Genomic DNA, 26,809 nt, shown 5'->3' with positions numbered 1-26,809 from the left:
TAAGTGCAAGAGATCCTGAAGCACTCACTCATCATGGGAAAGTACCAATGTGTTTCTTCGTTGGTTGATGGAAGAAACATCTTACAAAAACTCTCCAGATTAATCAGGCAGAGGCGCTCACTGGGCAGAGATGCTGATCGCATCTCTGGCATGTGCCGGTGCACTGCGGCACCAGCACACACGCACTTCAGACCTGATCTCCTGTTGTGTGAATATGCACAGCAGGGATCAGGTCTGAATTAGGCCCTATATACAGCTGTCAGTAAGGCAGGGATGTGCTGCTGCCAGTGAGGCAGGGATGTGCTGCTGGTAGTGAAGCAGTGATGTGCTGCTGTCAGCGAAGCAGTGCTGTGCTGCTGTCAGCGAGACAGGGATGTGCTGCTGTCAGCGAGGCAGGGATGTGCTGCTGTCAGCGAAGCAGGGATGTGCTGCTGTCAGCGAAGCAGGGATGTGCTGCTGTCAGTGAAGCAGGGATGTGCTGCTGTCAGCGAGGCAGGGATGTGCTGCTGTCAGCGAGGCAGGGATGTGCTGCTGTCAGCGAGGCAGGGATGTGCTGCTATAAGTGAGGTAGGGATGTGCTGCTGTCATTGAAGCAGGAATGTGCTGCTGCAGTGAGGCAGAGATATGCAGCCCACTATCTCCCTATCACCCCTGCCTGAGTCACACACTTTCCCTGTCACCCCTGCCTCAGTTACCCACTATCTCCCAGTCACCGCTGCCTCAGTCAACCACTATATCTGCGATCCCTGCCTCAGTCACCCACTATACCAGTCACCCCTGCTTTAGTCACCCACTGTCACCCTATCACCCCTGCTTCAGTCACCCACTATCCCTGTCAACCCTGCCTCAGTCACCCACTATCTCCCAGTCACCCCTGCCTCAGTCAGCCACTATCCCTGTCACCCATGCCTCAGTCTCTTACTGTCCCTGTCACCCCTGCCACAGTCATCCACTATCTCCCTATCACCCCTGCCTTAGTCATTTATTATACCTGTCACCCACTTTCTTCCCATACTTACCCAACCCCTTCCTATCACCCCTCCCTCAGTAACCCACTATCTCCCTGTCACCCACTATCTCCCAGTCACCCCGGCCTCAGTCACCCACTATCTCCCACTCATACATGCTTCAGTCACCCACTATCTCCAAGTCATCCCTGCCTCAGTCACCTACTGACACCAGTGCAGACATTTCTGCTGCGGCCTCTCCACTCTCCAGCGTGAACGTCCTGACGACTGAGGAAATCCGCTTCCTAGTTGAGGACTCCGGGAATGAACACTGCCGATATTGCTGTCAGATGACTTTCTACCCAACGGAGGATTTTTGATACTTCCAGCTTTGCCATGCAGTTTCGAGTGCCGCCTTGATGATTTGTGTACACTACCATGGTGGCGTTGTCAGATTGTACTTGAACAGGCCTGTTTTGTACTAGAGGCAGGGCCAGTGTCAATTAATTGAACACTGCCTGCAATTCCAGAATGTATATCAGGAGGAGAGATTCCTCCCTGGTCCACCGACCCTGGAGAAAGTGTTGCTCCAACACCATGGCCCAGCCCAAAAGACTGGCATCCATTGTCAGGAGGACACAGTTGGAGATCCAGAAGGGATGGCCCCTGCTCAACTGTTGGTCCTGTAGCCACCAGCTCAGTGTCAGACGAACCTCCGGAGTCAAGGAGATCATTTGAGACATCATCCGATGAGGCAGGCCGTCCCACTTGGAGAGGATTAACCTCTGCAGAGGGCGGTAATGAAATTGAGCGTACTCTACCATATCGAAAGCCGACACCATGAGGTCTAGTACTTGCATCGCTGTGTGTATCAACACTCTTGGGCGAGAGAGGACGATACTGTCCTGAATTTTCAGGACTTTCTCTGGAGACAGAAACAATTGTTGGCTGTGTGTGTCCAGCAGTGCCCCTAGGTGCACAATGTTCCGAGCAGGGACCAGCGAGGACTTTTTTCAGTTGATGAGCCACCCGTGGACTTTTAGGAATTGGACCGCCAGTTCCAGATAACTGTGGAGAACCTCTTGGGAGTTCACCAGGATCAGCAAGTCGTCCAGATTTGGCAGGATCCTGATTCTCTGATGGTGAAGGGTCGTCATCACGGCCATGACCTTGGTGAATATCCGAGGTGCCGTGGCCAAACCAGAAGGCAGGACTTGAAATCCAAAAACAAACCTGATCCAAAAATCCAAAAACAAACAAATCTGACTATCAGGAACTGGACTGCGGGTGCTCCTTCCAGCACTTGCAGGGGGCGTGCAAATGGTGGAAGGCGCATGCTCTTCACGTCCAGTGTTGGGAAGGTCAGGCATCGCAACCGACACAATTGGACTCTCCTTGTGGATTTGGGATTTCAAAGAACGCACAGTTCTTTGCTGTGCTTTTGCCAGCTTGAGTCTTTTCATTTTTCTAGCGAGAGGCTGAGTGCTTCCATCCTCATGTGAAGCTGAACCACTAGCCATGAACATAGGCCAGGGCCTCAGCCGTTCCTTGCCACTCCGTGTGGTAAATGGCATATTGGCAAGTTTACGCTTCTCCTCCGACAATTTTATTTTAGATTTTTGAGTCCTTTTTTTACTGATATTTGGTGTTTTGGATTTTACATGCTCTGTACTATGACATTGGGCATCGGCCTTGGCAGACAACGTTGCTGGCATTTCATCGTCTCGGCCATGACTAGTGGCAGCAGCTTCAGCACGAGGTGGAAGTCGATCTTGATCTTTCCCTATTTTTGGAACCTCAACATTTTTGTTCTCCATATTTTAATAGGCACAACTAAAAGGCACCTCAGGTAAACAATGGAGATGGATGGATACTAGTATACTTATGGATGACGAGCGACTGCCGACACAGAGGTAGCTACAGCCGTGGACTACCGTACTGTGTCTGCTGCTAATATAGACTGGATGATAATGAGATAAAATTAAAATATATATATATATATCACACTAGTACTGCAGCCGGACAGGTATATATTATGTAATGACGGACCTTCTGGACACTGTCTGTCAGCACTGCAGACTCCTAAAGTAAGCTACTAGTATCAAGAAGATAGAAAAAAAAAAACCACGGGTAGGTGGTATACAATTATGGATGGACGAGCGACTGCCGACACAGAGGTAACTACAGCCGTGGACTACCGTACTGTGTCTGCTGCTAATATAGACTGGATGATAATGAGATAAAATTAAAATATATATATATATATCACACTAGTACTGCAGCCGGACAGGTATATATTATGTAATGACGGACCTGCTGGACACTGTCTGTCAGCACTGCAGACTCCTAAAGTAAGCTACTAGTATCAAGAAGATAGAAAAAAAAAAACCACGGGTAGGTGGTATACAATTATGGATGGACGAGCGACTGCCGACACAGAGGTAGCTACAGCCGTGGACTACCGTACTGTGTCTGCTGCTAATATAGACTGGATGATAATGAGATAAAATTAAAATATATATATATATCACACTAGTACTGCAGCCGGACAGGTATATATTATGTAATGACGGACCTGCTGGACACTGTCTGTCAGCACTGCAGACTCCTAAAGTAAGCTACTAGTATCAAGAAGATAGAAAAAAAAAAAAACACGGGTAGGTGGTATACAATTATGGATGGACGAGCGACTGCCGACACAGAGGTAGCTACTACAGCCGTGGACTACCGTACTGTGTCTGCTGCTAATATAGACTGGATGATAATGAGATAAAATTAAAATATATATATATATATCACACTAGTACTGGCGCCGGACAGGTATATATTATGTAATGACGGACCTGCTGGACACTGTCTGTCAGCACTGCAGACTCCTAAAGTAAGCTACTAGTATCAAGAAGATAGAAGAAAAGAAAAAACACGGGTAGGTGGTATACAATTATGGATGGACGAGCGACTGCCGACACAGAGGTAGCTACAGCCGTGGACTACCGTACTGTGTCTGCTGCTAATATAGACTGGATGATAATGAGATAAAATTAAAATATATATATATTATATATCACACTAGTACTGCAGCCGGACAGGTATATATTATGTAATGACGGACCTGCTGGACACTGTCTGTCAGACTCAGCACTGCAGACTCCTAAAGTAAGCTACTAGTATCAAGAAGATAGAAAAAAAAAACCACGGGTAGGTGGTATACAATTATGGATGGACGAGCGACTGCCGACACAGAGGTAGCTACAGCCGTGGACTACCGTACTGTGTCTGCTGCTAATATAGACTGGATGATAGTGAGATAAAATTAAAATATATATATATATCACACTAGTACTGCAGCCGGACAGGTATATATTATGTAATGACGGACCTGCTGGACACTGTCTGCAGAATGCGTTTATAAAAACACCACACGACGAGTGTTTAACTTTTTCAGGCAGACAATCACAATATACTGGTGGTCAGCAGACAATCACAATACTGGTGGTCAGTGGTCACTGGTCAGTCACACTGGCAGTGGCACTCTGGCAGCAAAAGTGTGCACTGTACTTAAAATATGTACTCCTGCTATAACTGCTCCCCAGTCTCCCCCACAATTAAGCTGTGTGAGCAGTGAGCACTCAGCACAGTCAGATAATGATATACAGTATTACATATAATGCAGCACACTGGGCTGAGCACAGATATGGTATGTGACTGTGTCACACTGTGTATCGTTTTTTTTCAGGCAGAGAACGGATTAATTAAACTGGTGGTCACTGGTCACACTATCAGCAGCAAGTAGTACTCCTCCTAATAATATGCTCCCCAAAATTTGTGTCTCTCTCTAGTACTCTAGTCTAAACGGAGAGGACGCCAGCCACGTCCTCTCCCTATCAATCTCAATGCACGTGTGAAAATGGCGGCGACGCGCGGCTCCTTATATAGAATCCGAGTCTCGCGATAGAATACGAGCCTCGCGAGAATCCGACAGCGGGATGATGACGTTCGGGCGCGCTCGGGTTAACCGAGCAAGGCGGGAAGATCCGAGTCGCTCGGCCCCGTGTAAAAAAACCTGAAGTTCGGGCGGGTTCGGATTCCGAGGAACCGAACCCGCTCATCTCTACCCTCTATACAGTACACTGACCTCTATATACCTGCTAGTACATCCCTGATGCCTATATTTCCTAAGCTAAATCCCTGACGCCTCTATTCCCTACGCTACATCCCTGACGCCTCTATTCCCTATGCTACATCCCTGACGCCTCTATACCCTACGCTACATCCCTGATGCCTCTATTCCCTACGCTACATTCCTGATGCCTCTATAACCTACGCTACATCCCTGACGCCTCTATACCCTACGCTACATCCCTGACGCCTCTATACAGTACAATGCATTACTGATCCCTCTAGACCATACATCCTCATTACATCAGAGAGATAGTGAAACACTGGAAAAAATAAGGATAAAGTGGACTACAGAAACTGATGCTCTAAACAAAGGAGAGAGAGAGAGAGAGAAAAGCACAAGGGAAAGTGGGCAATCGGAACACCATAGAGAGAGGAGAGATAGAAATGCCTGAAAAAGTAAAGGGGGTTGGGTATGGCATCCGGCGCTCGGGATTCCAGCAGTCATATGATACCTAATCCTAACCCTCTGGGGGGGTGGCGGATAGGGCTAACCCTCAGGGGGTGGCAGCTAGGACTAACCCCCCCCCCCCTAGTGCCTTCCCTAACACCCCCTCCCCCGGTCCTAACCCTCCCTCCAATACTCGCCTTCGGGATGTTGGCTGTCAGCAAGATGCATCCTCATTTCAATGTCTACTGAAATAATTCAGGTTGACACCAGGAAACATTAACGCCACTGCATCCTTGCTGCTTTCTCATGTGGAAGTCTGTTTAATGTGAAAACAAGGTGATATCTAATTATCTAATTAGCACACAGGTAAGGAATTAAGAAAATCTTTATTTAAGGGTGAAGATGTTTCTCACAAAATCGTTGCCCCAATGCATCATTGAAATTCAAGCTGGAAAGATGATTTTAATATATCACTTGTACATTTTGTATTGCTCTTCTGGTGACAATGTAGTTTGTTTTTGTCAATTACCATTTTAATAATAGGGTAAATAAAATTAAGTGGATTTTTGAAAGAAAACAATACTGTCAATATACTATTAAAACAAATTAAAATGGTAAAAGTTATTGTACTTTAAGTAAAAATAAAAGAGCCAAAATATCAATCCCAGTTTTGGATTACTTTAATTAACAAAAAAAAAAGCATACAGCAGAGGATAGTTTCAATCTGCCTACCTCTGGGTTATGGGTCCAGCATGCTTCCATTGCAGTACTCTGCTGCACATGTAAGTGCAAGAGATCCTGAAGCACTCACTCATCATGGGAAAGTACCAATGTGTTTCTTCGTTGGTTGATGGAAGAAACATCTTACAAAAACTCTCCAGATTATTGACTTTTTAAAGTTTTGCTAGGAAACGTTTTAGATGAATGCTTATTAGCCTTTGTCAGTATGGACTTTTGCAAAGTGTCTCTGTGGCGCAATCAGTTAGTATGTACGGCTATTAACCAAAAGGTTGGTGGTTCAATCCCACCCAGGGACCTAATTGACCTTGTTATCAGATTTTGGTGATCTTTAAGTAGACTAGTCAAAATTTCAAACCCCCTGTTATGGTGTAGGGTACTTGGCCTTCTCTGATGTAATCAGAGTTAGATTTTATTCAGTGATTTTATAAAAACAGCTAGGAAGCACAATTTAGCAGTGGGTTGCAGAGAAAAAAAATATGCTGGCAGAAAAATCCAATTGAGTGATTAAACAGTTTTTTATTTTCTGGCTTTATTTTTATGCTAACAAATTTGTTCTCTGAAAAGTGTCCACAAAGCCAAGTCTCTGATTAACACCTTTGTAAGGATGGTTTTTCACCTATTACTAAATTAAACTTGCTTCATTGGAAAGGCAGCAAGATGCATCCTCATTTCAATGTCTACTGAAATAATACAGGTTGACACCAGGAAACATTAACGCCACTGCATCTTTGCTGCTTTCTCACATGGAAGTCTGTTTAATGTGAAAACAAGGTGATATCTAATTAGCACACAGGTAAGGAATTACGAAAATCTTTATTTAAGGGTGAAGATGTTTCTCACAAAATTGTTGCCCCAATGCATCATTGAAATTCAAGCTGGAAAGATGATTTTAATATATCACTTGTACATTTTGTATTGCTCTTCTGGTGACAATGTAGTTTTTTTGTCAATTACCATTTTAATAATAGGGTAAAGAAAATGAAGTGGATTTTTGAAAGAAAACAATACTGTCAATATACTATTAAAACAAATTAAAATGGTAAAAGTTATTGTACTTTAAGTAAAAATAAAAGAGACAAAATATCAATCCCAGTTTTGGATTACTTTAATTAACAAACAAAAAAATGCATATAGCAGAGGATAGTTTCAATCTGCCTACCTCTGGGTTATGGGCCCAGCATGCTTCCATTGCAGTACTCTGCTGCACATGTAAGTGCAAGAGATCCTGAAGCACTCACTCATCATGGGAAAGTACCAATGTGTTTCTTCGTTGGTTGATGGAAGAAACATCTTACAAAAACTCTCCTGATTATTGACTTTTTAAAGTTTTTCTAGGAAACGTTTTAGATGAATGCTTATTAGCCTTTGTCAGTATGAACTTTTGCAAAGTGTCTCTGTGGCGCAATCAGTTAGTATGTACGGCTATTAACCAAAAGGTTGGTGGTTCAATCCCACCCAGGGACCTAATTGACCTTGTTATCAGATTTTGGTGATCTTTAAGTAGACAAGTCAAATTTCATACCCCCTGTTATGGTGTAGGGTACCTGGCCTTCTCTGATGTAATCAGAGTTAGATTTGATTCAGTGATTTTATAAAAACATCTAGGAAGCACAATTTAGCAGTGGGTTGCAGAGAAAAAGAAATATGCTGGCAAAAAAATCAAATTGCGTGATTAAACAGCTCTTCATTTTCTGGCTTTATTTTTATGCTAACAAATTTGTTCTCTGAAAAGTGTCCACAAAGCCAAGTCTCTGATTAACACCTTTGTAAGGATGGTTTTTCACCTATTACTAAATTAAACTTGCTTCATTGGAAAGGCAGCAAGATGCATCCTCATTTCAATGTCTACTGAAATAATACAGGTTGACACCAGGAAACATTAACGCCACTGCATCCTTGCTGCTTTCTCATGTGGAAGTCTGTTTAATGTGAAAACAAGGTGATATCTAATTAGCACACAGGTAAGAAATTACGAAAATCTTTATTTAAGGGTGAAGATGTTTCTCACAAAATTGTTGCCCCAATGCATCATTGAAATTCAAGCTGGAAAGATGATTTTAATATATCACTTGTACATTTTGTATTGCTCTTCTGGTGACAATGTAGTTTTTTTTGTCAATTACCATTTTAATAATAGGGTAAAGAAAATGAAGTGGATTTTTGAAAGAAAACAATACTGTCAATATACTATTAAAACAAATTAAAATGGTAAAAGTTATTGTACTTTAAGTAAAAATAAAAGAGACAAAATATCAATCCCAGTTTTGGATTACTTTAATTAACAAAAAAAAAAAGCATACAGCAGAGGATAGTTTCAATCTGCCTACCTCTGGGTTATGGGTCCAGCATGCTTCCATTGCAGTACTCTGCTGCACATGTAAGTGCAAGAGATCCTGAAGCACTCACTCATCATGGGAAAGTACCAATGTGTTTCTTCGTTGGTTGATGGAAGAAACATCTTACAAAAACTCTCCAGATTATTGACTTTTTAAAGTTTTGCTAGGAAACGTTTTAGATGAATGCTTATTAGCCTTTGTCAGTATGGACTTTTGCAAAGTGTCTCTGTGGCGCAATCAGTTAGTATGTACGGCTATTAACCAAAAGGTTGGTGGTTCAATCCCACCCAGGGACCTAATTGACCTTGTTATCAGATTTTGGTGATCTTTAAGTAGACAAGTCAAAATTTCAAACCCCCTGTTATGGTGTAGGGTACTTGGCCTTCTCTGATGTAATCAGAGTTAGATTTGATTCAGTGATTTTATAAAAACAGCTTGGAAGCACAATTTAGCAGTGGGTTGCAGAGAAAAAAAATATGCTGGCAGAAAAATCCAATTGAGTGATTAAACAGTTTTTTATTTTCTGGCTTTATTTTTATGCTAACAAATTTGTTCTCTGAAAAGTGTCCACAAAGCCAAGTCTCTGATTAACACCTTTGTAAGGATGGTTTTTCACCTATTACTAAATTAAACTTGCTTCATTGGAAAGGCAGCAAGATGCATCCTCATTTCAATGTCTACTGAAATAATACAGGTTGACACCAGGAAACATTAACGCCACTGCATCCTTGCTGCTTTCTCATGTGGAAGTCTGTTTAATGTGAAAACAAGGTGATATCTAATTAGCACACAGGTAAGGAATTAAGAAAATCTTTATTTAAGGGTGAAGATGTTTCTCACAAAATCGTTGCCCCAATGCATCATTGAAATTATAGCTGGAAAGATGATTTTAATATATCACTTGTACATTTTGTATTGCTCTTCTGGTGACAATGTAGTTTGTTTTTGTCAATTACCATTTTAATAATAGGGTAAAGAAAATGAAGTGGATTTTTGAAAGAAAACAATACTGTCAATATACTATTAAAACAAATTAAAATGGTAAAAGTTATTGTACTTTAAGTAAAAATAAAAGAGACAAAATATCAATCCCAGTTTTGGATTACTTTAATTAACAAACAAAAAAATGCATATAGCAGAGGATAGTTTCAATCTGCCTACCTCTGGGTTATGGGCCCAGCATGCTTCCATTGCAGTACTCTGCTGCACATGTAAGTGCAAGAGATCCTGAAGCACTCACTCATCATGGGAAAGTACCAATGTGTTTCTTCGTTGGTTGATGGAAGAAACATCTTACAAAAACTCTCCAGATTATTGACTTTTTAAAGTTTTTCTAGGAAACGTTTTAGATGAATGCTTATTAGCCTTTGTCAGTATGAACTTTTGCAAAGTGTCTCTGTGGCGCAATCAGTTAGTATGTACGGCTATTAACCAAAAGGTTGTTGGTTCAATCCCACCCAGGGACCTAATTGACCTTGTTATCAGATTTTGGTGATCTTTAAGTAGACAAGTCAAATTTCATACCCCCTGTTATGGTGTAGGGTACCTGGCCTTCTCTGATGTAATCAGAGTTAGATTTGATTCAGTGATTTTATAAAAACATCTAGGAAGCACAATTTAGCAGTGGGTTGCAGAGAAAAAGAAATATGCTGGCAAAAAAATCAAATTGCGTGATTAAACAGCTCTTCATTTTCTGGCTTTATTTTTATGCTAACAAATTTGTTCTCTGAAAAGTGTCCACAAAGCCAAGTCTCTGATTAACACCTTTGTAGGGATGGTTTTTCACCTATTACTAAATTAAACTTGCTTCATTGGAAAGGCAGCAAGATGCATCCTCATTTCAATGTCTACTGAAATAATACAGGTTGACACCAGGAAACATTAACGCCACTGCATCCTTGCTGCTTTCTCATGTGGAAGTCTGTTTAATGTGAAAACAAGGTGATATCTAATTAGCACACAGGTAAGAAATTACGAAAATCTTTATTTAAGGGTGAAGATGTTTCTCACAAAATTGTTGCCCCAATGCATCATTGAAATTCAAGCTGGAAAGATGATTTTAATATATCACTTGTACATTTTGTATTGCTCTTCTGGTGACAATGTAGTTTTTTTTGTCAATTACCATTTTAATAATAGGGTAAAGAAAATTAAGTGGATTTTTGAAAGAAAACTATACTGTCAATATACTATTAAAACAAATTAAAATGGTAAAAGTTATTGTACTTTAAGTAAAAATAAAAGAGCAAAAATATCAATCCCAGTTTTGATTACTTAAATTAACCAAAAAAAATGCATATAGCAAAGGATAGTTTCAATCTGCCTACCTCTGGGTTATGGGTCCAGCATGCTTCCATTGCAGTACTCTGCTGCACATGTAAGTGCAAGAGATCCTGAAGCACTCCCTCATCATGGGAAAGTACCAATGTGTTTATTCATTGGTTGATGGAAGAAACATCTTACAAAAACTCTCCAGATTATTGATTTTTTAATATTTTTCTAGGAAACGTTCTAGATGTATGCTTATTAGCCTTTGTCAGTATGTACTGTTTGCAAAGTGTCTCGGTGGCGCAATCGGTTAGTGTGTTCGGCTATTAACCAAAAGGTTGGTGGTTCAATCCCACCCAGGGATGTAATTAACCTTGTGATCAGATTTTGGTGATATTTAAGTAGACAAGTCAAAATTTCAAACCTCCTCTTATGGTGTAGGGTACATGGCCTTCTCTGATGTAATCAGAGTTAGATTTGATTCAGTGATTTTATAAAAAACAGCTAGGAAGCACAATTTAGCAGTGGGTTGCAGAGAAAAAAAATTTGCTGGCAGAAAAATCCAATCGAGTGATTAAACAGCTCTTCATTTTCTGGCTTTATTTTTATGCTAACAAATTTGTTCTCTGAAAAGTGTCCACAAAGCCAAGTCTCTGATTAACACCTTTGTAAGGATGGTTTTTCACCTATTACTAAATTAAACTTGCTTCATTGGAAAGGCAGCAAGATGCATCCTCATTTCAATGTCTACTGAAATAATACAAGTTGACACCAGGAAACATTAACGCCACTGCATCCTTGCTGCTTTCTCATGTGGAAGTCTGTTTAATGTGAAAACAAGGTGATATCTAATTAGCACACAGGTAAGGAATTAAGAAAATCTTTATTTAAGGGTGAAGATGTTTCTCACAAAATTGTTGACCCAATGCATCATTGAAATTCAAGCTGGAAAGATGATTTTAATATATCACTTGTACATTTTGTATTGCTCTTCTGGTGACAATGTAGTTTGTTTTTGTCAATTACCATTTTAATAATAGGGTAAAGAAAATGAAGTGGATTTTTGAAAGAAAACAATACTGTCAATATACTATTAAAACAAATTAAAATGGTAAAAGTTATTGTACTTTAAGTAAAAATAAAAGAGACAAAATATCAATCCGAGTTTTGGATTACTTTAATTAACAAAAAAAAATGCATATAGCAGAGGATAGTTTCAATCTGCCTACCTCTGGGTTATGGGCCCAGCATGCTTCCATTGCAGTACTCTGCTGCACATGTAAGTGCAAGAGATCCTGAAGCACTCACTCATCATGGGAAAGTACCAATGTGTTTCTTCGTTGGTTGATGGAAGAAACATCTTACAAAAACTCTCCAGATAATTGACATTTTAAAGTTTTTCTAGGAAACGTTTTAGATGAATGCTTATTAGCCTTTGTCAGTATGAACTTTTGCAAAGTGTCTCTGTGGCGCAATCAGTTAGTATGTACGGCTATTAACCAAAAGGTTGGTGGTTCAATCCCACCAATTGACCTTGTTATCAGATTTTGGTGATATTTAAGTAGACAAGTCAAATTTCATACCCCCTGTTATGGTGTAGGGTACCTGGCCTTCTCTGATGTAATCAGAGTTAGATTTGATTCAGTGATTTTATAAAAACATCTAGGAAGCACAATTTAGCAGTGGGTTGCAGAGAAAAAGAAATATGCTGGCAAAAAAATCAAATTGCGTGATTAAACAGCTCTTCATTTTCTGGCTTTATTTTTATGCTAACAAATTTGTTCTCTGAAAAGTGTCCACAAAGCCAAGTCTCTGATTAACACCTTTGTAGGGATGGTTTTTCACCTATTACTAAATTAAACTTGCTTCATTGGAAAGGCAGCAAGATGCATCCTCATTTCAATGTCTACTGAAATAATACAAGTTGACACCAGGAAACATTAACGCCACTGCATCCTTGCTGCTTTCTCATGTGGAAGTCTGTTTAATGTGAAAACAAGGTGATATCTAATTAGCACACAGGTAAGAAATTCCGAAAATCTTTATTTAAGGGTGAAGATGTTTCTCACAAAATTGTTGCCCCAATGCATCTTTGAAATTCAAGCTGGAAAGATGATTTTAATATATCACTTGTACATTTTGTATTGCTCTTCTGGTGACAATGTAGTTTTTTTTGTCAATTACCATTTTAATAATAGGGTAAAGAAAATTAAGCGGATTTTTGAAAGAAAACTATACTGTCAATATACTATTAAAACAAATTAAAATGGTAAAAGTTATTGTACTTTAAGTAAAAATAAAAGAGCAAAAATATCAATCCCAGTTTTGATTACTTAAATTAACAAAAAAAAATGCATATAACAAAGGATAGTTTCAATCTGCCTACCTCTGGGTTATGGGTCCAGCATGCTTCCATTGCAGTACTCTGCTGCACATGTAAGTGCAAGAGATCCTGAAGCACTCACTCATCATGGGAAAGTACCAATGTGTTTATTCATTGGTTGATGGAAGAAACATCTTACAAAAACTCTCCAGATTATTGATTTTTTAATGTTTTTCTAGGAAACGTTCTAGATGTATGCTTATTAGCCTTTGTCAGTATGTACTGTTTGCAAAGTGTCTCTGTGGCGCAATCGGTTAGTGTGTTCGGCTATTAACCAAAAGGTTGGTGGTTCAATCCCACCCAGGGACGTAATTAACCTTGTGATCAGATTTTGGTGATATTTAAGTAGACAAGTCAAAATTTCAAACCTCCTCTTATGGTGTAGGGTACATGGCCTTCTCTGATGTAATCAGAGTTAGATTTGATTCAGTGATTTTATAAAAAACAGCTAGGAAGCACAATTTAGCAGTGGGTTGCAGAGAAAAAAAATATGCTGGCAGAAAAATCCAATCGAGTGATTAAACAGCTCTTCATTTTCTGGCTTTATTTTTATGCTAACAAATTTGTTCTCTGAAAAGTGTCCACAAAGCCAAGTCTCTGATTAACACCTTTGTAAGGATGGTTTTTCACCTATTACTAAATTAAACTTGCTTCATTGGAAAGGCAGCAAGATGCATCCTCATTTCAATGTCTACTGAAATAATACAAGTTGACACCAGGAAACATTAACGCCACTGCATCCTTGCTGCTTTCTCATGTGGAAGTCTGTTTAATGTGAAAACAAGGTGATATCTAATTAGCACACAGGTAAGGAATTAAGAAAATCTTTATTTAAGGGTGAAGATGTTTCTCACAAAATTGTTGACCCAATGCATCATTGAAATTCAAGCTGGAAAGATGATTTTAATATATCACTTGTACATTTTGTATTGCTCTTCTGGTGACAATGTAGTTTGTTTTTGTCAATTACCATTTTAATAATAGGGTAAAGAAAATTAAGTGGATTTTTGAAAGAAAACAATACTGTCAATATACTATTAAAACAAATTAAAATGGTAAAAGTTATTGTACTTTAAGTAAAAATAAAAGAGACAAAATATCAATCCCAGTTTTTGATTACTTTAATTAACAAAAAAAAAATGCATATAGCAGAGGATAGTTTCAATCTGCCTACCTCTGGGTTATGGGCCCAGCATGCTTCCATTGCAGTACTCTGCTGCACATGTAAGTTCAAGAGATCCTGAAGCACTCACTCATCATGGGAAAGTACCAATGTGTTTCTTCGTTGGTTGATGGAAGAAACATCTTACAAAAACTCTCCAGATTAATCAGGCAGAGGCGCTCACTGGGCAGAGATGCTGATCGCATCTCTGGCATGTGCCGGTGCACTGCGGCACCAGCACACACGCACTTCAGACCTGATCTCCTGTTGTGTGAATATGCACAGCAGGGATCAGGTCTGAATTAGGCCCTATATACAGCTGTCAGTAAGGCAGGGATGTGCTGCTGCCAGTGAGGCAGGGATGTGCTGCTGGTAGTGAAGCAGTGATGTGCTGCTGTCAGCGAAGCAGTGCTGTGCTGCTGTCAGCGAGACAGGGATGTGCTGCTGTCAGCGAGGCAGGGATGTGCTGCTGTCAGCGAAGCAGGGATGTGCTGCTGTCAGCGAAGCAGGGATGTGCTGCTGTCAGTGAAGCAGGGATGTGCTGCTGTCAGCGAGGCAGGGATGTGCTGCTGTCAGCGAGGCAGGGATGTGCTGCTGTCAGCGAGGCAGGGATGTGCTGCTATAAGTGAGGTAGGGATGTGCTGCTGTCATTGAAGCAGGAATGTGCTGCTGCAGTGAGGCAGAGATATGCAGCCCACTATCTCCCTATCACCCCTGCCTGAGTCACACACTTTCCCTGTCACCCCTGCCTCAGTTACCCACTATCTCCCAGTCACCGCTGCCTCAGTCAACCACTATATCTGCGATCCCTGCCTCAGTCACCCACTATACCAGTCACCCCTGCTTTAGTCACCCACTGTCACCCTATCACCCCTGCTTCAGTCACCCACTATCCCTGTCAACCCTGCCTCAGTCACCCACTATCTCCCAGTCACCCCTGCCTCAGTCAGCCACTATCCCTGTCACCCATGCCTCAGTCTCTTACTGTCCCTGTCACCCCTGCCACAGTCATCCACTATCTCCCTATCACCCCTGCCTTAGTCATTTATTATACCTGTCACCCACTTTCTTCCCATACTTACCCAACCCCTTCCTATCACCCCTCCCTCAGTAACCCACTATCTCCCTGTCACCCACTATCTCCCAGTCACCCCGGCCTCAGTCACCCACTATCTCCCACTCATACATGCTTCAGTCACCCACTATCTCCAAGTCATCCCTGCCTCAGTCACCTACTGACACCAGTGCAGACATTTCTGCTGCGGCCTCTCCACTCTCCAGCGTGAACGTCCTGACGACTGAGGAAATCCGCTTCCTAGTTGAGGACTCCGGGAATGAACACTGCCGATATTGCTGTCAGATGACTTTCTACCCAACGGAGGATTTTTGATACTTCCAGCTTTGCCATGCAGTTTCGAGTGCCGCCTTGATGATTTGTGTACACTACCATGGTGGCGTTGTCAGATTGTACTTGAACAGGCCTGTTTTGTACTAGAGGCAGGGCCAGTGTCAATTAATTGAACACTGCCTGCAATTCCAGAATGTATATCAGGAGGAGAGATTCCTCCCTGGTCCACCGACCCTGGAGAAAGTGTTGCTCCAACACCATGGCCCAGCCCAAAAGACTGGCATCCATTGTCAGGAGGACACAGTTGGAGATCCAGAAGGGATGGCCCCTGCTCAACTGTTGGTCCTGTAGCCACCAGCTCAGTGTCAGACGAACCTCCGGAGTCAAGGAGATCATTTGAGACATCATCCGATGAGGCAGGCCGTCCCACTTGGAGAGGATTAACCTCTGCAGAGGGCGGTAATGAAATTGAGCGTACTCTACCATATCGAAAGCCGACACCATGAGGTCTAGTACTTGCATCGCTGTGTGTATCAACACTCTTGGGCGAGAGAGGACGATACTGTCCTGAATTTTCAGGACTTTCTCTGGAGACAGAAACAATTGTTGGCTGTGTGTGTCCAGCAGTGCCCCTAGGTGCACAATGTTCCGAGCAGGGACCAGCGAGGACTTTTTTCAGTTGATGAGCCACCCGTGGACTTTTAGGAATTGGACCGCCAGTTCCAGATAACTGTGGAGAACCTCTTGGGAGTTCACCAGGATCAGCAAGTCGTCCAGATTTGGCAGGATCCTGATTCTCTGATGGTGAAGGGTCGTCATCACGGCCATGACCTTGGTGAATATCCGAGGTGCCGTGGCCAAACCAGAAGGCAGGACTTGAAATCCAAAAACAAACCTGATCCAAAAATCCAAAAACAAACAAATCTGACTATCAGGAACTGGACTGCGGGTGCTCCTTCCAGCACTTGCAGGGGGCGTGCAAATGGTGGAAGGCGCATGCTCTTCACGTCCAGTGTTGGGAAGGTCAGGCATCGCAACCGACACAATTGGACTCTCCTTGTGGATTTGGGATTTCAAAGAACGCACAGTTCTTTGCTGTGCTTTTGCCAGCTTGAGTCTTTTCATTTTTCTAGCGAGAGGCTGAGTGCTTCCATCCTCATGTGAAGCTGAACCACTAGCCATGAACATAGGCCAGGGCCTCAGCCGTTCCTTGCCACTCCGTGTGGTAAATGGCATATTGGCAAGTTTACGCTTCTCCTCCGACAATTTTATTTTAGATTTTTGAGTCCTTTTTTTACTGATATTTGGTGTTTTGGATTTTACATGCTCTGTACTATGACATTGGGCATCGGCCTTGGCAGACAACGTTGCTGGCATTTCATCGTCTCGGCCATGACTAGTGGCAGCAGCTTCAGCACGAGGTGGAAGTCGATCTTGATCTTTCCCTATTTTTGGAACCTCAACATTTTTGTTCTCCATATTTTAATAGGCACAACTAAAAGGCACCTCAGGTAAACAATGGAGATGGATGGATACTAGTATACTTATGGATGACGAGCGACTGCCGACACAGAGGTAGCTACAGCCGTGGACTACCGTACTGTGTCTGCTGCTAATATAGACTGGATGATAATGAGATAAAATTAAAATATATATATATATATCACACTAGTACTGCAGCCGGACAGGTATATATTATGTAATGACGGACCTTCTGGACACTGTCTGTCAGCACTGCAGACTCCTAAAGTAAGCTACTAGTATCAAGAAGATAGAAAAAAAAAAACCACGGGTAGGTGGTATACAATTATGGATGGACGAGCGACTGCCGACACAGAGGTAACTACAGCCGTGGACTACCGTACTGTGTCTGCTGCTAATATAGACTGGATGATAATGAGATAAAATTAAAATATATATATATATATCACACTAGTACTGCAGCCGGACAGGTATATATTATGTAATGACGGACCTGCTGGACACTGTCTGTCAGCACTGCAGACTCCTAAAGTAAGCTACTAGTATCAAGAAGATAGAAAAAAAAAAACCACGGGTAGGTGGTATACAATTATGGATGGACGAGCGACTGCCGACACAGAGGTAGCTACAGCCGTGGACTACCGTACTGTGTCTGCTGCTAATATAGACTGGATGATAATGAGATAAAATTAAAATATATATATATATCACACTAGTACTGCAGCCGGACAGGTATATATTATGTAATGACGGACCTGCTGGACACTGTCTGTCAGCACTGCAGACTCCTAAAGTAAGCTACTAGTATCAAGAAGATAGAAAAAAAAAAAAACACGGGTAGGTGGTATACAATTATGGATGGACGAGCGACTGCCGACACAGAGGTAGCTACTACAGCCGTGGACTACCGTACTGTGTCTGCTGCTAATATAGACTGGATGATAATGAGATAAAATTAAAATATATATATATATATCACACTAGTACTGGCGCCGGACAGGTATATATTATGTAATGACGGACCTGCTGGACACTGTCTGTCAGCACTGCAGACTCCTAAAGTAAGCTACTAGTATCAAGAAGATAGAAGAAAAGAAAAAACACGGGTAGGTGGTATACAATTATGGATGGACGAGCGACTGCCGACACAGAGGTAGCTACAGCCGTGGACTACCGTACTGTGTCTGCTGCTAATATAGACTGGATGATAATGAGATAAAATTAAAATATATATATATTATATATCACACTAGTACTGCAGCCGGACAGGTATATATTATGTAATGACGGACCTGCTGGACACTGTCTGTCAGACTCAGCACTGCAGACTCCTAAAGTAAGCTACTAGTATCAAGAAGATAGAAAAAAAAAACCACGGGTAGGTGGTATACAATTATGGATGGACGAGCGACTGCCGACACAGAGGTAGCTACAGCCGTGGACTACCGTACTGTGTCTGCTGCTAATATAGACTGGATGATAGTGAGATAAAATTAAAATATATATATATATCACACTAGTACTGCAGCCGGACAGGTATATATTATGTAATGACGGACCTGCTGGACACTGTCTGCAGAATGCGTTTATAAAAACACCACACGACGAGTGTTTAACTTTTTCAGGCAGACAATCACAATATACTGGTGGTCAGCAGACAATCACAATACTGGTGGTCAGTGGTCACTGGTCAGTCACACTGGCAGTGGCACTCTGGCAGCAAAAGTGTGCACTGTACTTAAAATATGTACTCCTGCTATAACTGCTCCCCAGTCTCCCCCACAATTAAGCTGTGTGAGCAGTGAGCACTCAGCACAGTCAGATAATGATATACAGTATTACATATAATGCAGCACACTGGGCTGAGCACAGATATGGTATGTGACTGTGTCACACTGTGTATCGTTTTTTTTCAGGCAGAGAACGGATTAATTAAACTGGTGGTCACTGGTCACACTATCAGCAGCAAGTAGTACTCCTCCTAATAATATGCTCCCCAAAATTTGTGTCTCTCTCTAGTACTCTAGTCTAAACGGAGAGGACGCCAGCCACGTCCTCTCCCTATCAATCTCAATGCACGTGTGAAAATGGCGGCGACGCGCGGCTCCTTATATAGAATCCGAGTCTCGCGATAGAATACGAGCCTCGCGAGAATCCGACAGCGGGATGATGACGTTCGGGCGCGCTCGGGTTAACCGAGCAAGGCGGGAAGATCCGAGTCGCTCGGCCCCGTGTAAAAAAACCTGAAGTTCGGGCGGGTTCGGATTCCGAGGAACCGAACCCGCTCATCTCTACCCTCTATACAGTACACTGACCTCTATATACCTGCTAGTACATCCCTGATGCCTATATTTCCTAAGCTAAATCCCTGACGCCTCTATTCCCTACGCTACATCCCTGACGCCTCTATTCCCTATGCTACATCCCTGACGCCTCTATACCCTACGCTACATCCCTGATGCCTCTATTCCCTACGCTACATTCCTGATGCCTCTATAACCTACGCTACATCCCTGACGCCTCTATACCCTACGCTACATCCCTGACGCCTCTATACAGTACAATGCATTACTGATCCCTCTAGACCATACATCCTCATTACATCAGAGAGATAGTGAAACACTGGAAAAAATAAGGATAAAGTGGACTACAGAAACTGATGCTCTAAACAAAGGAGAGAGAGAGAGAGAGAAAAGCACAAGGGAAAGTGGGCAATCGGAACACCATAGAGAGAGGAGAGATAGAAATGCCTGAAAAAGTAAAGGGGGTTGGGTATGGCATCCGGCGCTCGGGATTCCAGCAGTCATATGATACCTAATCCTAACCCTCTGGGGGGGTGGCGGATAGGGCTAACCCTCAGGGGGTGGCAGCTAGGACTAACCCCCCCCCCCCTAGTGCCTTCCCTAACACCCCCTCCCCCGGTCCTAACCCTCCCTCCAATACTCGCCTTCGGGATGTTGGCTGTCAGCAAGATGCATCCTCATTTCAATGTCTACTGAAATAATTCAGGTTGACACCAGGAAACATTAACGCCACTGCATCCTTGCTGCTTTCTCATGTGGAAGTCTGTTTAATGTGAAAACAAGGTGATATCTAATTATCTAATTAGCACACAGGTAAGGAATTAAGAAAATCTTTATTTAAGGGTGAAGATGTTTCTCACAAAATCGTTGCCCCAATGCATCATTGAAATTCAAGCTGGAAAGATGATTTTAATATATCACTTGTACATTTTGTATTGCTCTTCTGGTGACAATGTAGTTTGTTTTTGTCAATTACCATTTTAATAATAGGGTAAATAAAATTAAGTGGATTTTTGAAAGAAAACAATACTGTCAATATACTATTAAAACAAATTAAAATGGTAAAAGTTATTGTACTTTAAGTAAAAATAAAAGAGCCAAAATATCAATCCCAGTTTTGGATTACTTTAATTAACAAAAAAAAAAGCATACAGCAGAGGATAGTTTCAATCTGCCTACCTCTGGGTTATGGGTCCAGCATGCTTCCATTGCAGTACTCTGCTGCACATGTAAGTGCAAGAGATCCTGAAGCACTCACTCATCATGGGAAAGTACCAATGTGTTTCTTCGTTGGTTGATGGAAGAAACATCTTACAAAAACTCTCCAGATTATTGACTTTTTAAAGTTTTGCTAGGAAACGTTTTAGATGAATGCTTATTAGCCTTTGTCAGTATGGACTTTTGCAAAGTGTCTCTGTGGCGCAATCAGTTAGTATGTACGGCTATTAACCAAAAGGTTGGTGGTTCAATCCCACCCAGGGACCTAATTGACCTTGTTATCAGATTTTGGTGATCTTTAAGTAGACTAGTCAAAATTTCAAACCCCCTGTTATGGTGTAGGGTACTTGGCCTTCTCTGATGTAATCAGAGTTAGATTTTATTCAGTGATTTTATAAAAACAGCTAGGAAGCACAATTTAGCAGTGGGTTGCAGAGAAAAAAAATATGCTGGCAGAAAAATCCAATTGAGTGATTAAACAGTTTTTTATTTTCTGGCTTTATTTTTATGCTAACAAATTTGTTCTCTGAAAAGTGTCCACAAAGCCAAGTCTCTGATTAACACCTTTGTAAGGATGGTTTTTCACCTATTACTAAATTAAACTTGCTTCATTGGAAAGGCAGCAAGATGCATCCTCATTTCAATGTCTACTGAAATAATACAGGTTGACACCAGGAAACATTAACGCCACTGCATCCTTGCTGCTTTCTCATGTAAAAGTCTGTTTAATATGAAAACAAGGTGATATCTAATTAGCACACAGGTAAGGAATTAAGAAAATCTTTATTTAAGGGTGAAGATGTTTCTCACAAAATCGTTGCCCCAATGCATCATTGAAATTCAAGCTGGAAAGATGATTTTAATATATCACTTGTACATTTTGTATTGCTCTTCTGGTGACAATGTAGTTTTTTTTGTCAATTACCATTTTAATAATCGGGTAAAGAAAATTAAGTGGATTTTTGAAAGAAAACTATACTGTCAATATACTATTAAAACAAATTAAAATGGTAAAAGTTATTGTACTTTAAGTAAAAATAAAAGAGCAAAAATATCAATCCCAGTTTTGATTACTTAAATTAACAAAAAAAATGCATATAGCAAAGGATAGTTTCAATCTGCCTACCTCTGGGTTATGGGTCCAGCATGCTTCCATTGCAGTACTCTGCTGCACATGTAAGTGCAAGAGATCCTGAAGCACTCACTCATCATGGGAAAGTACCAATGTGTTTATTCATTGGTTGATGGAAGAAACATCTTACAAAAACTCTCCAGATTATTGATTTTTTAATATTTTTCTAGGAAACGTTCTAGATGTATGCTTATTAGCCTTTGTCAGTATGTACTGTTTACAAAGTGTCTCGGTGGCGCAATCGGTTAGTGTGTTCGGCTATTAACCAAAAGGTTGGTGGTTCAATCCCACCCAGGGACGTAATTGACCTTGTGATCAGATTTTGGTGATATTTAAGTAGACAAGTCAAAATTTCAAACCCCCTCTTATTGTGTAGGGTACCTGGCCTTCTCTGATGTAATCAGAGTTAGATTTGATTCAGTGATTTTATAAAAAACAGCTAGGAAGCACAATTTAGCAGTGGGTTGCAGAGAAAAAAAATATGCTGGCAGAAAAATCCAATCGAGTGATTAAAGAGCTCTTTATTTTCTGGCTTTATTTTTATGCTAACAAATTTGTTCTCTGAAAAGTGTCCACAAAGCCAAGTCTCTGATTAACACCTTTGTAGGGATGGTTTTTCACCTATTACTAAATTAAACTTGCTTCATTGGAAAGGCAGCAAGATGTATCCTCATTTCAATGTCTACTGAAATAATACAGGTTGACACCAGGAAACATTAACGCCACTGCATCCTTGCTGCTTTCTCATGTGGAAGTCTGTTTAATGTGAAAACAAGGTGGTATCTAATTAGCACACAGGTAAGGAATTACGAAAATCTTTATTTAAGGGTGAAGATGTTTCTCACAAAATTGTTGCCCCAATGCATCATTGAAATTCAAGCTGGAAAGATGATTTTAATATATCACTTGTACATTTTGTATTGCTCTTCTGGTGACAATGTAGTTTTTTTGTCAATTACCATTTTAATAACAGGGTAAAGAAAATTAAGTGGATTTTTGATAGAAAACTATACTGTCAATATACTATTAAAACAAATTAAAATGGTAAAAGTTATTGTACTTTAAGTAAAAATAAAAGAGCCAAAATATCAATCCCAGTTTTGGATTACTTTAATTAACAAACAAAAAAATGCATATAGCAGAGGATAGTTTCAATCTGCCTACCTCTGGGTTATGGGCCCAGCATGCTTCCATTGCAGTACTCTGCTGCACATGTAAGTGCAAGAGATCCTGAAGCACTCACTCATCATGGGAAAGTACCAATGTGTTTCTTCGTTGGTTGATGGAAGAAACATCTTACAAAAACTCTCCAGATTATTGACTTTTTAAAGTTTTTCTAGGAAACGTTTTAGATGAATGCTTATTAGCCTTTGTCAGTATGGACTTTTGCAAAGTGTCTCTGTGGTGCAATCGGTTAGTGTGTTTGGCTATTAACCAAAAGGTTGGTGGTTCAATCCCACCCAGGGACATAATTAACCTTGTGATCAGATTTTGGTGATATTTAAGTAGACAAGTCAAAATTTCATACCTCATCTTATGGTGTAGGGTACATGGCCTTCTCTGATGTAATCAGAGTTAGATTTGATTCAGTGATTTTATAAAAAACAGCTAGGAAGCACAATTTAGCAGTGGGTTGCAGAGAAAAAAAATATGCTGGCAGAAAAATCCAATCGAGTGATTAAACAGCTCTTCATTTTCTGGCTTTATTTTTATGCTAACAAATTTGTTCTCTGAAAAGTGTCCACAAAGCCAAGTCTCTGATTAACACCTTTGTAAGGATGGTTTTTCACCTATTACTAAATTAAACTTGCTTCATTGGAAAGGCAGCAAGATGCATCCTCATTTCAATGTCTACTGAAATAATACAAGTTGACACCAGGAAACATTAACGCCACTGCATCCTTGCTGCTTTCTCATGTGGAAGTCTGTTTAATGTGAAAACAAGGTGATATCTAATTAGCACACAGGTAAGGAATTAAGAAAATCTTTATTTAAGGGTGAAGATGTTTCTCACAAAATTGTTGACCCAATGCAACATTGAAATTCAAGCTGGAAAGATGATTTTAATATATCACTTGTACATTTTGTATTGCTCTTCTGGTGACAATGTAGTTTGTTTTTGTCAATTACCATTTTAATAATAGGGTAAAGAAAATGAAGTGGATTTTTGAAAGAAAACAATACTGTCAATATACTATTAAAACAAATTAAAATGGTAAAAGTTATTGTACTTTAAGTAAAAATAAAAGAGACAAAATATCAATCCCAGTTTTGGATTACTTTAATTAACAAAAAAAAAAATGCATATAGCAGAGGATAGTTTCAATCTGCCTACCTCTGGGTTATGGGCCCAGCATGCTTCCATTGCAGTACTCTGCTGCACATGTAAGTTCAAGAGATCCTGAAGCACTCACTCATCATGGGAAAGTACCAATGTGTTTCTTCGTTGGTTGATGGAAGAAACATCTTACAAAAACTCTCCAGATTATTGACTTTTTAAAGTTTTTCTAGGAAACGTTTTAGATGAATGCTTATTAGCCTTTGTCAGTATGGACTTTTGCAAAGTGTCTCTGTGGCGCAATCAGTTAGTATGTACAGCTATTAACCAAAAGGTTGGTGGTTCAATCCCACCCAGGGACCTAATTGACCTTGTTATCAGATTTTGGTGATCTTTAAGTAGACAAGTCAAAATTTCAAACCCCCTGTTTTGGTGTAGGGTACCTGGCCTTCTCTGATGTAATCAGAGTTAGATTTGATTCAGTGATTTTATAAAAACAGCTAGGAAGCACAATTTAGCAGTGGGTTGCAGAGAAAAAAAATATGCTGGCAGAAAAATCCAATTGAGTGATTAAACAGCTCTTTATTTTCTGGCTTTATTTTTATGCTAACAAATTTGTTCTCTGAAAAGTGTCCACAAAGCCAAGTCTCTGATTAACACCTTTGTAGGGATGGTTTTTCACCTATTACTAAATTAAACTTGCTTCATTGGAAAGGCAGCAAGATGTATCCTCATTTCAATGTCTACTGAAATAATACAGGTTGACACCAGGAAACATTAACGCCACTGCATCCTTGCTGCTTTCTCATGTGGAAGTCTGTTTAATGTGAAAACAAGGTGATATCTAATTAGCACACAGGTAAGGAATTAAGAAAATCTTTATTTAAGGGTGAAGATGTTTCTCACAAAATTGTTGACCCAATGCATCATTGAAATTCAAGCTGGAAAGATGATTTTAATATATCACTTGTACATTTTGTATTGCTCTTCTGGTGACAATGTAGTTTGTTTTTGTCAATTACCATTTTAATAATAGGGTAAAGAAAATGAAGTGGATTTTTGAAAGAAAACAATACTGTCAATATACTATTAAAACAAATTAAAATGGTAAAAGTTATTGTACTTTAAGTAAAAATAAAAGAGACAAAATATCAATCCCAGTTTTTGATTACTTAAATTAACAAAAAAAAAATGCATATAGCAGAGGATAGTTTCAATCTGCCTACCTCTGGGTTATGGGCCCAGCATGCTTCCATTGCAGTACTCTGCTGCACATGTAAGTGCAAGAGATCCTGAAGCACTCACTCATCATGGGAAAGTACCAATGTGTTTCTTCGTTGGTTGATGGAAGAAACATCTTACAAAAACTCTCCAGATTAATCAGGCAGAGGCGCTCACTGGGCAGAGATGCTGATCGCATCTCTGGCATGTGCCGGTGCACTGCGGCACCAGCACACACGCACTTCAGACCTGATCTCCTGTTGTGTGAATATGCACAGCAGGGATCAGGTCTGAATTAGGCCCTATATACAGCTGTCAGTAAGGCAGGGATGTGCTGCTGCCAGTGAGGCAGGGATGTGCTGCTGGTAGTGAAGCAGTGATGTGCTGCTGTCAGCGAAGCAGTGCTGTGCTGCTGTCAGCGAGACAGGGATGTGCTGCTGTCAGCGAGGCAGGGATGTGCTGCTGTCAGCGAAGCAGGGATGTGCTGCTGTCAGCGAAGCAGGGATGTGCTGCTGTCAGTGAAGCAGGGATGTGCTGCTGTCAGCGAGGCAGGGATGTGCTGCTGTCAGCGAGGCAGGGATGTGCTGCTGTCAGCGAGGCAGGGATGTGCTGCTATAAGTGAGGTAGGGATGTGCTGCTGTCATTGAAGCAGGAATGTGCTGCTGCAGTGAGGCAGAGATATGCAGCCCACTATCTCCCTATCACCCCTGCCTGAGTCACACACTTTCCCTGTCACCCCTGCCTCAGTTACCCACTATCTCCCAGTCACCGCTGCCTCAGTCAACCACTATATCTGCGATCCCTGCCTCAGTCACCCACTATACCAGTCACCCCTGCTTTAGTCACCCACTGTCACCCTATCACCCCTGCTTCAGTCACCCACTATCCCTGTCAACCCTGCCTCAGTCACCCACTATCTCCCAGTCACCCCTGCCTCAGTCAGCCACTATCCCTGTCACCCATGCCTCAGTCTCTTACTGTCCCTGTCACCCCTGCCACAGTCATCCACTATCTCCCTATCACCCCTGCCTTAGTCATTTATTATACCTGTCACCCACTTTCTTCCCATACTTACCCAACCCCTTCCTATCACCCCTCCCTCAGTAACCCACTATCTCCCTGTCACCCACTATCTCCCAGTCACCCCGGCCTCAGTCACCCACTATCTCCCACTCATACATGCTTCAGTCACCCACTATCTCCAAGTCATCCCTGCCTCAGTCACCTACTGACACCAGTGCAGACATTTCTGCTGCGGCCTCTCCACTCTCCAGCGTGAACGTCCTGACGACTGAGGAAATCCGCTTCCTAGTTGAGGACTCCGGGAATGAACACTGCCGATATTGCTGTCAGATGACTTTCTACCCAACGGAGGATTTTTGATACTTCCAGCTTTGCCATGCAGTTTCGAGTGCCGCCT

At 41.3% G+C, this 26,809-nt stretch overlaps 1 non-coding gene across 1 annotated transcript; it reads left to right on the top strand.

Moving 5' to 3' along the window:
- Window positions 1–23,285: 23,285 nt before the first annotated feature.
- On the top strand, window positions 23,286–23,359 carry TRNAN-AUU (transfer RNA asparagine (anticodon AUU)). Its single transcript has one exon. It is a non-coding gene; the product is annotated as a tRNA-Asn (tRNA).
- The last annotated feature ends 3,450 nt before the right edge of the window (window positions 23,360–26,809 follow it).

The sequence above is a fragment of the Pseudophryne corroboree genome, unplaced genomic scaffold (genome assembly GCF_028390025.1).
Source record: "Pseudophryne corroboree isolate aPseCor3 unplaced genomic scaffold, aPseCor3.hap2 scaffold_1141, whole genome shotgun sequence".
Lineage (NCBI taxonomy): Eukaryota > Metazoa > Chordata > Amphibia > Anura > Myobatrachidae > Pseudophryne > Pseudophryne corroboree.
This window is presented reverse-complemented; position numbering and strand designations above follow the sequence as displayed.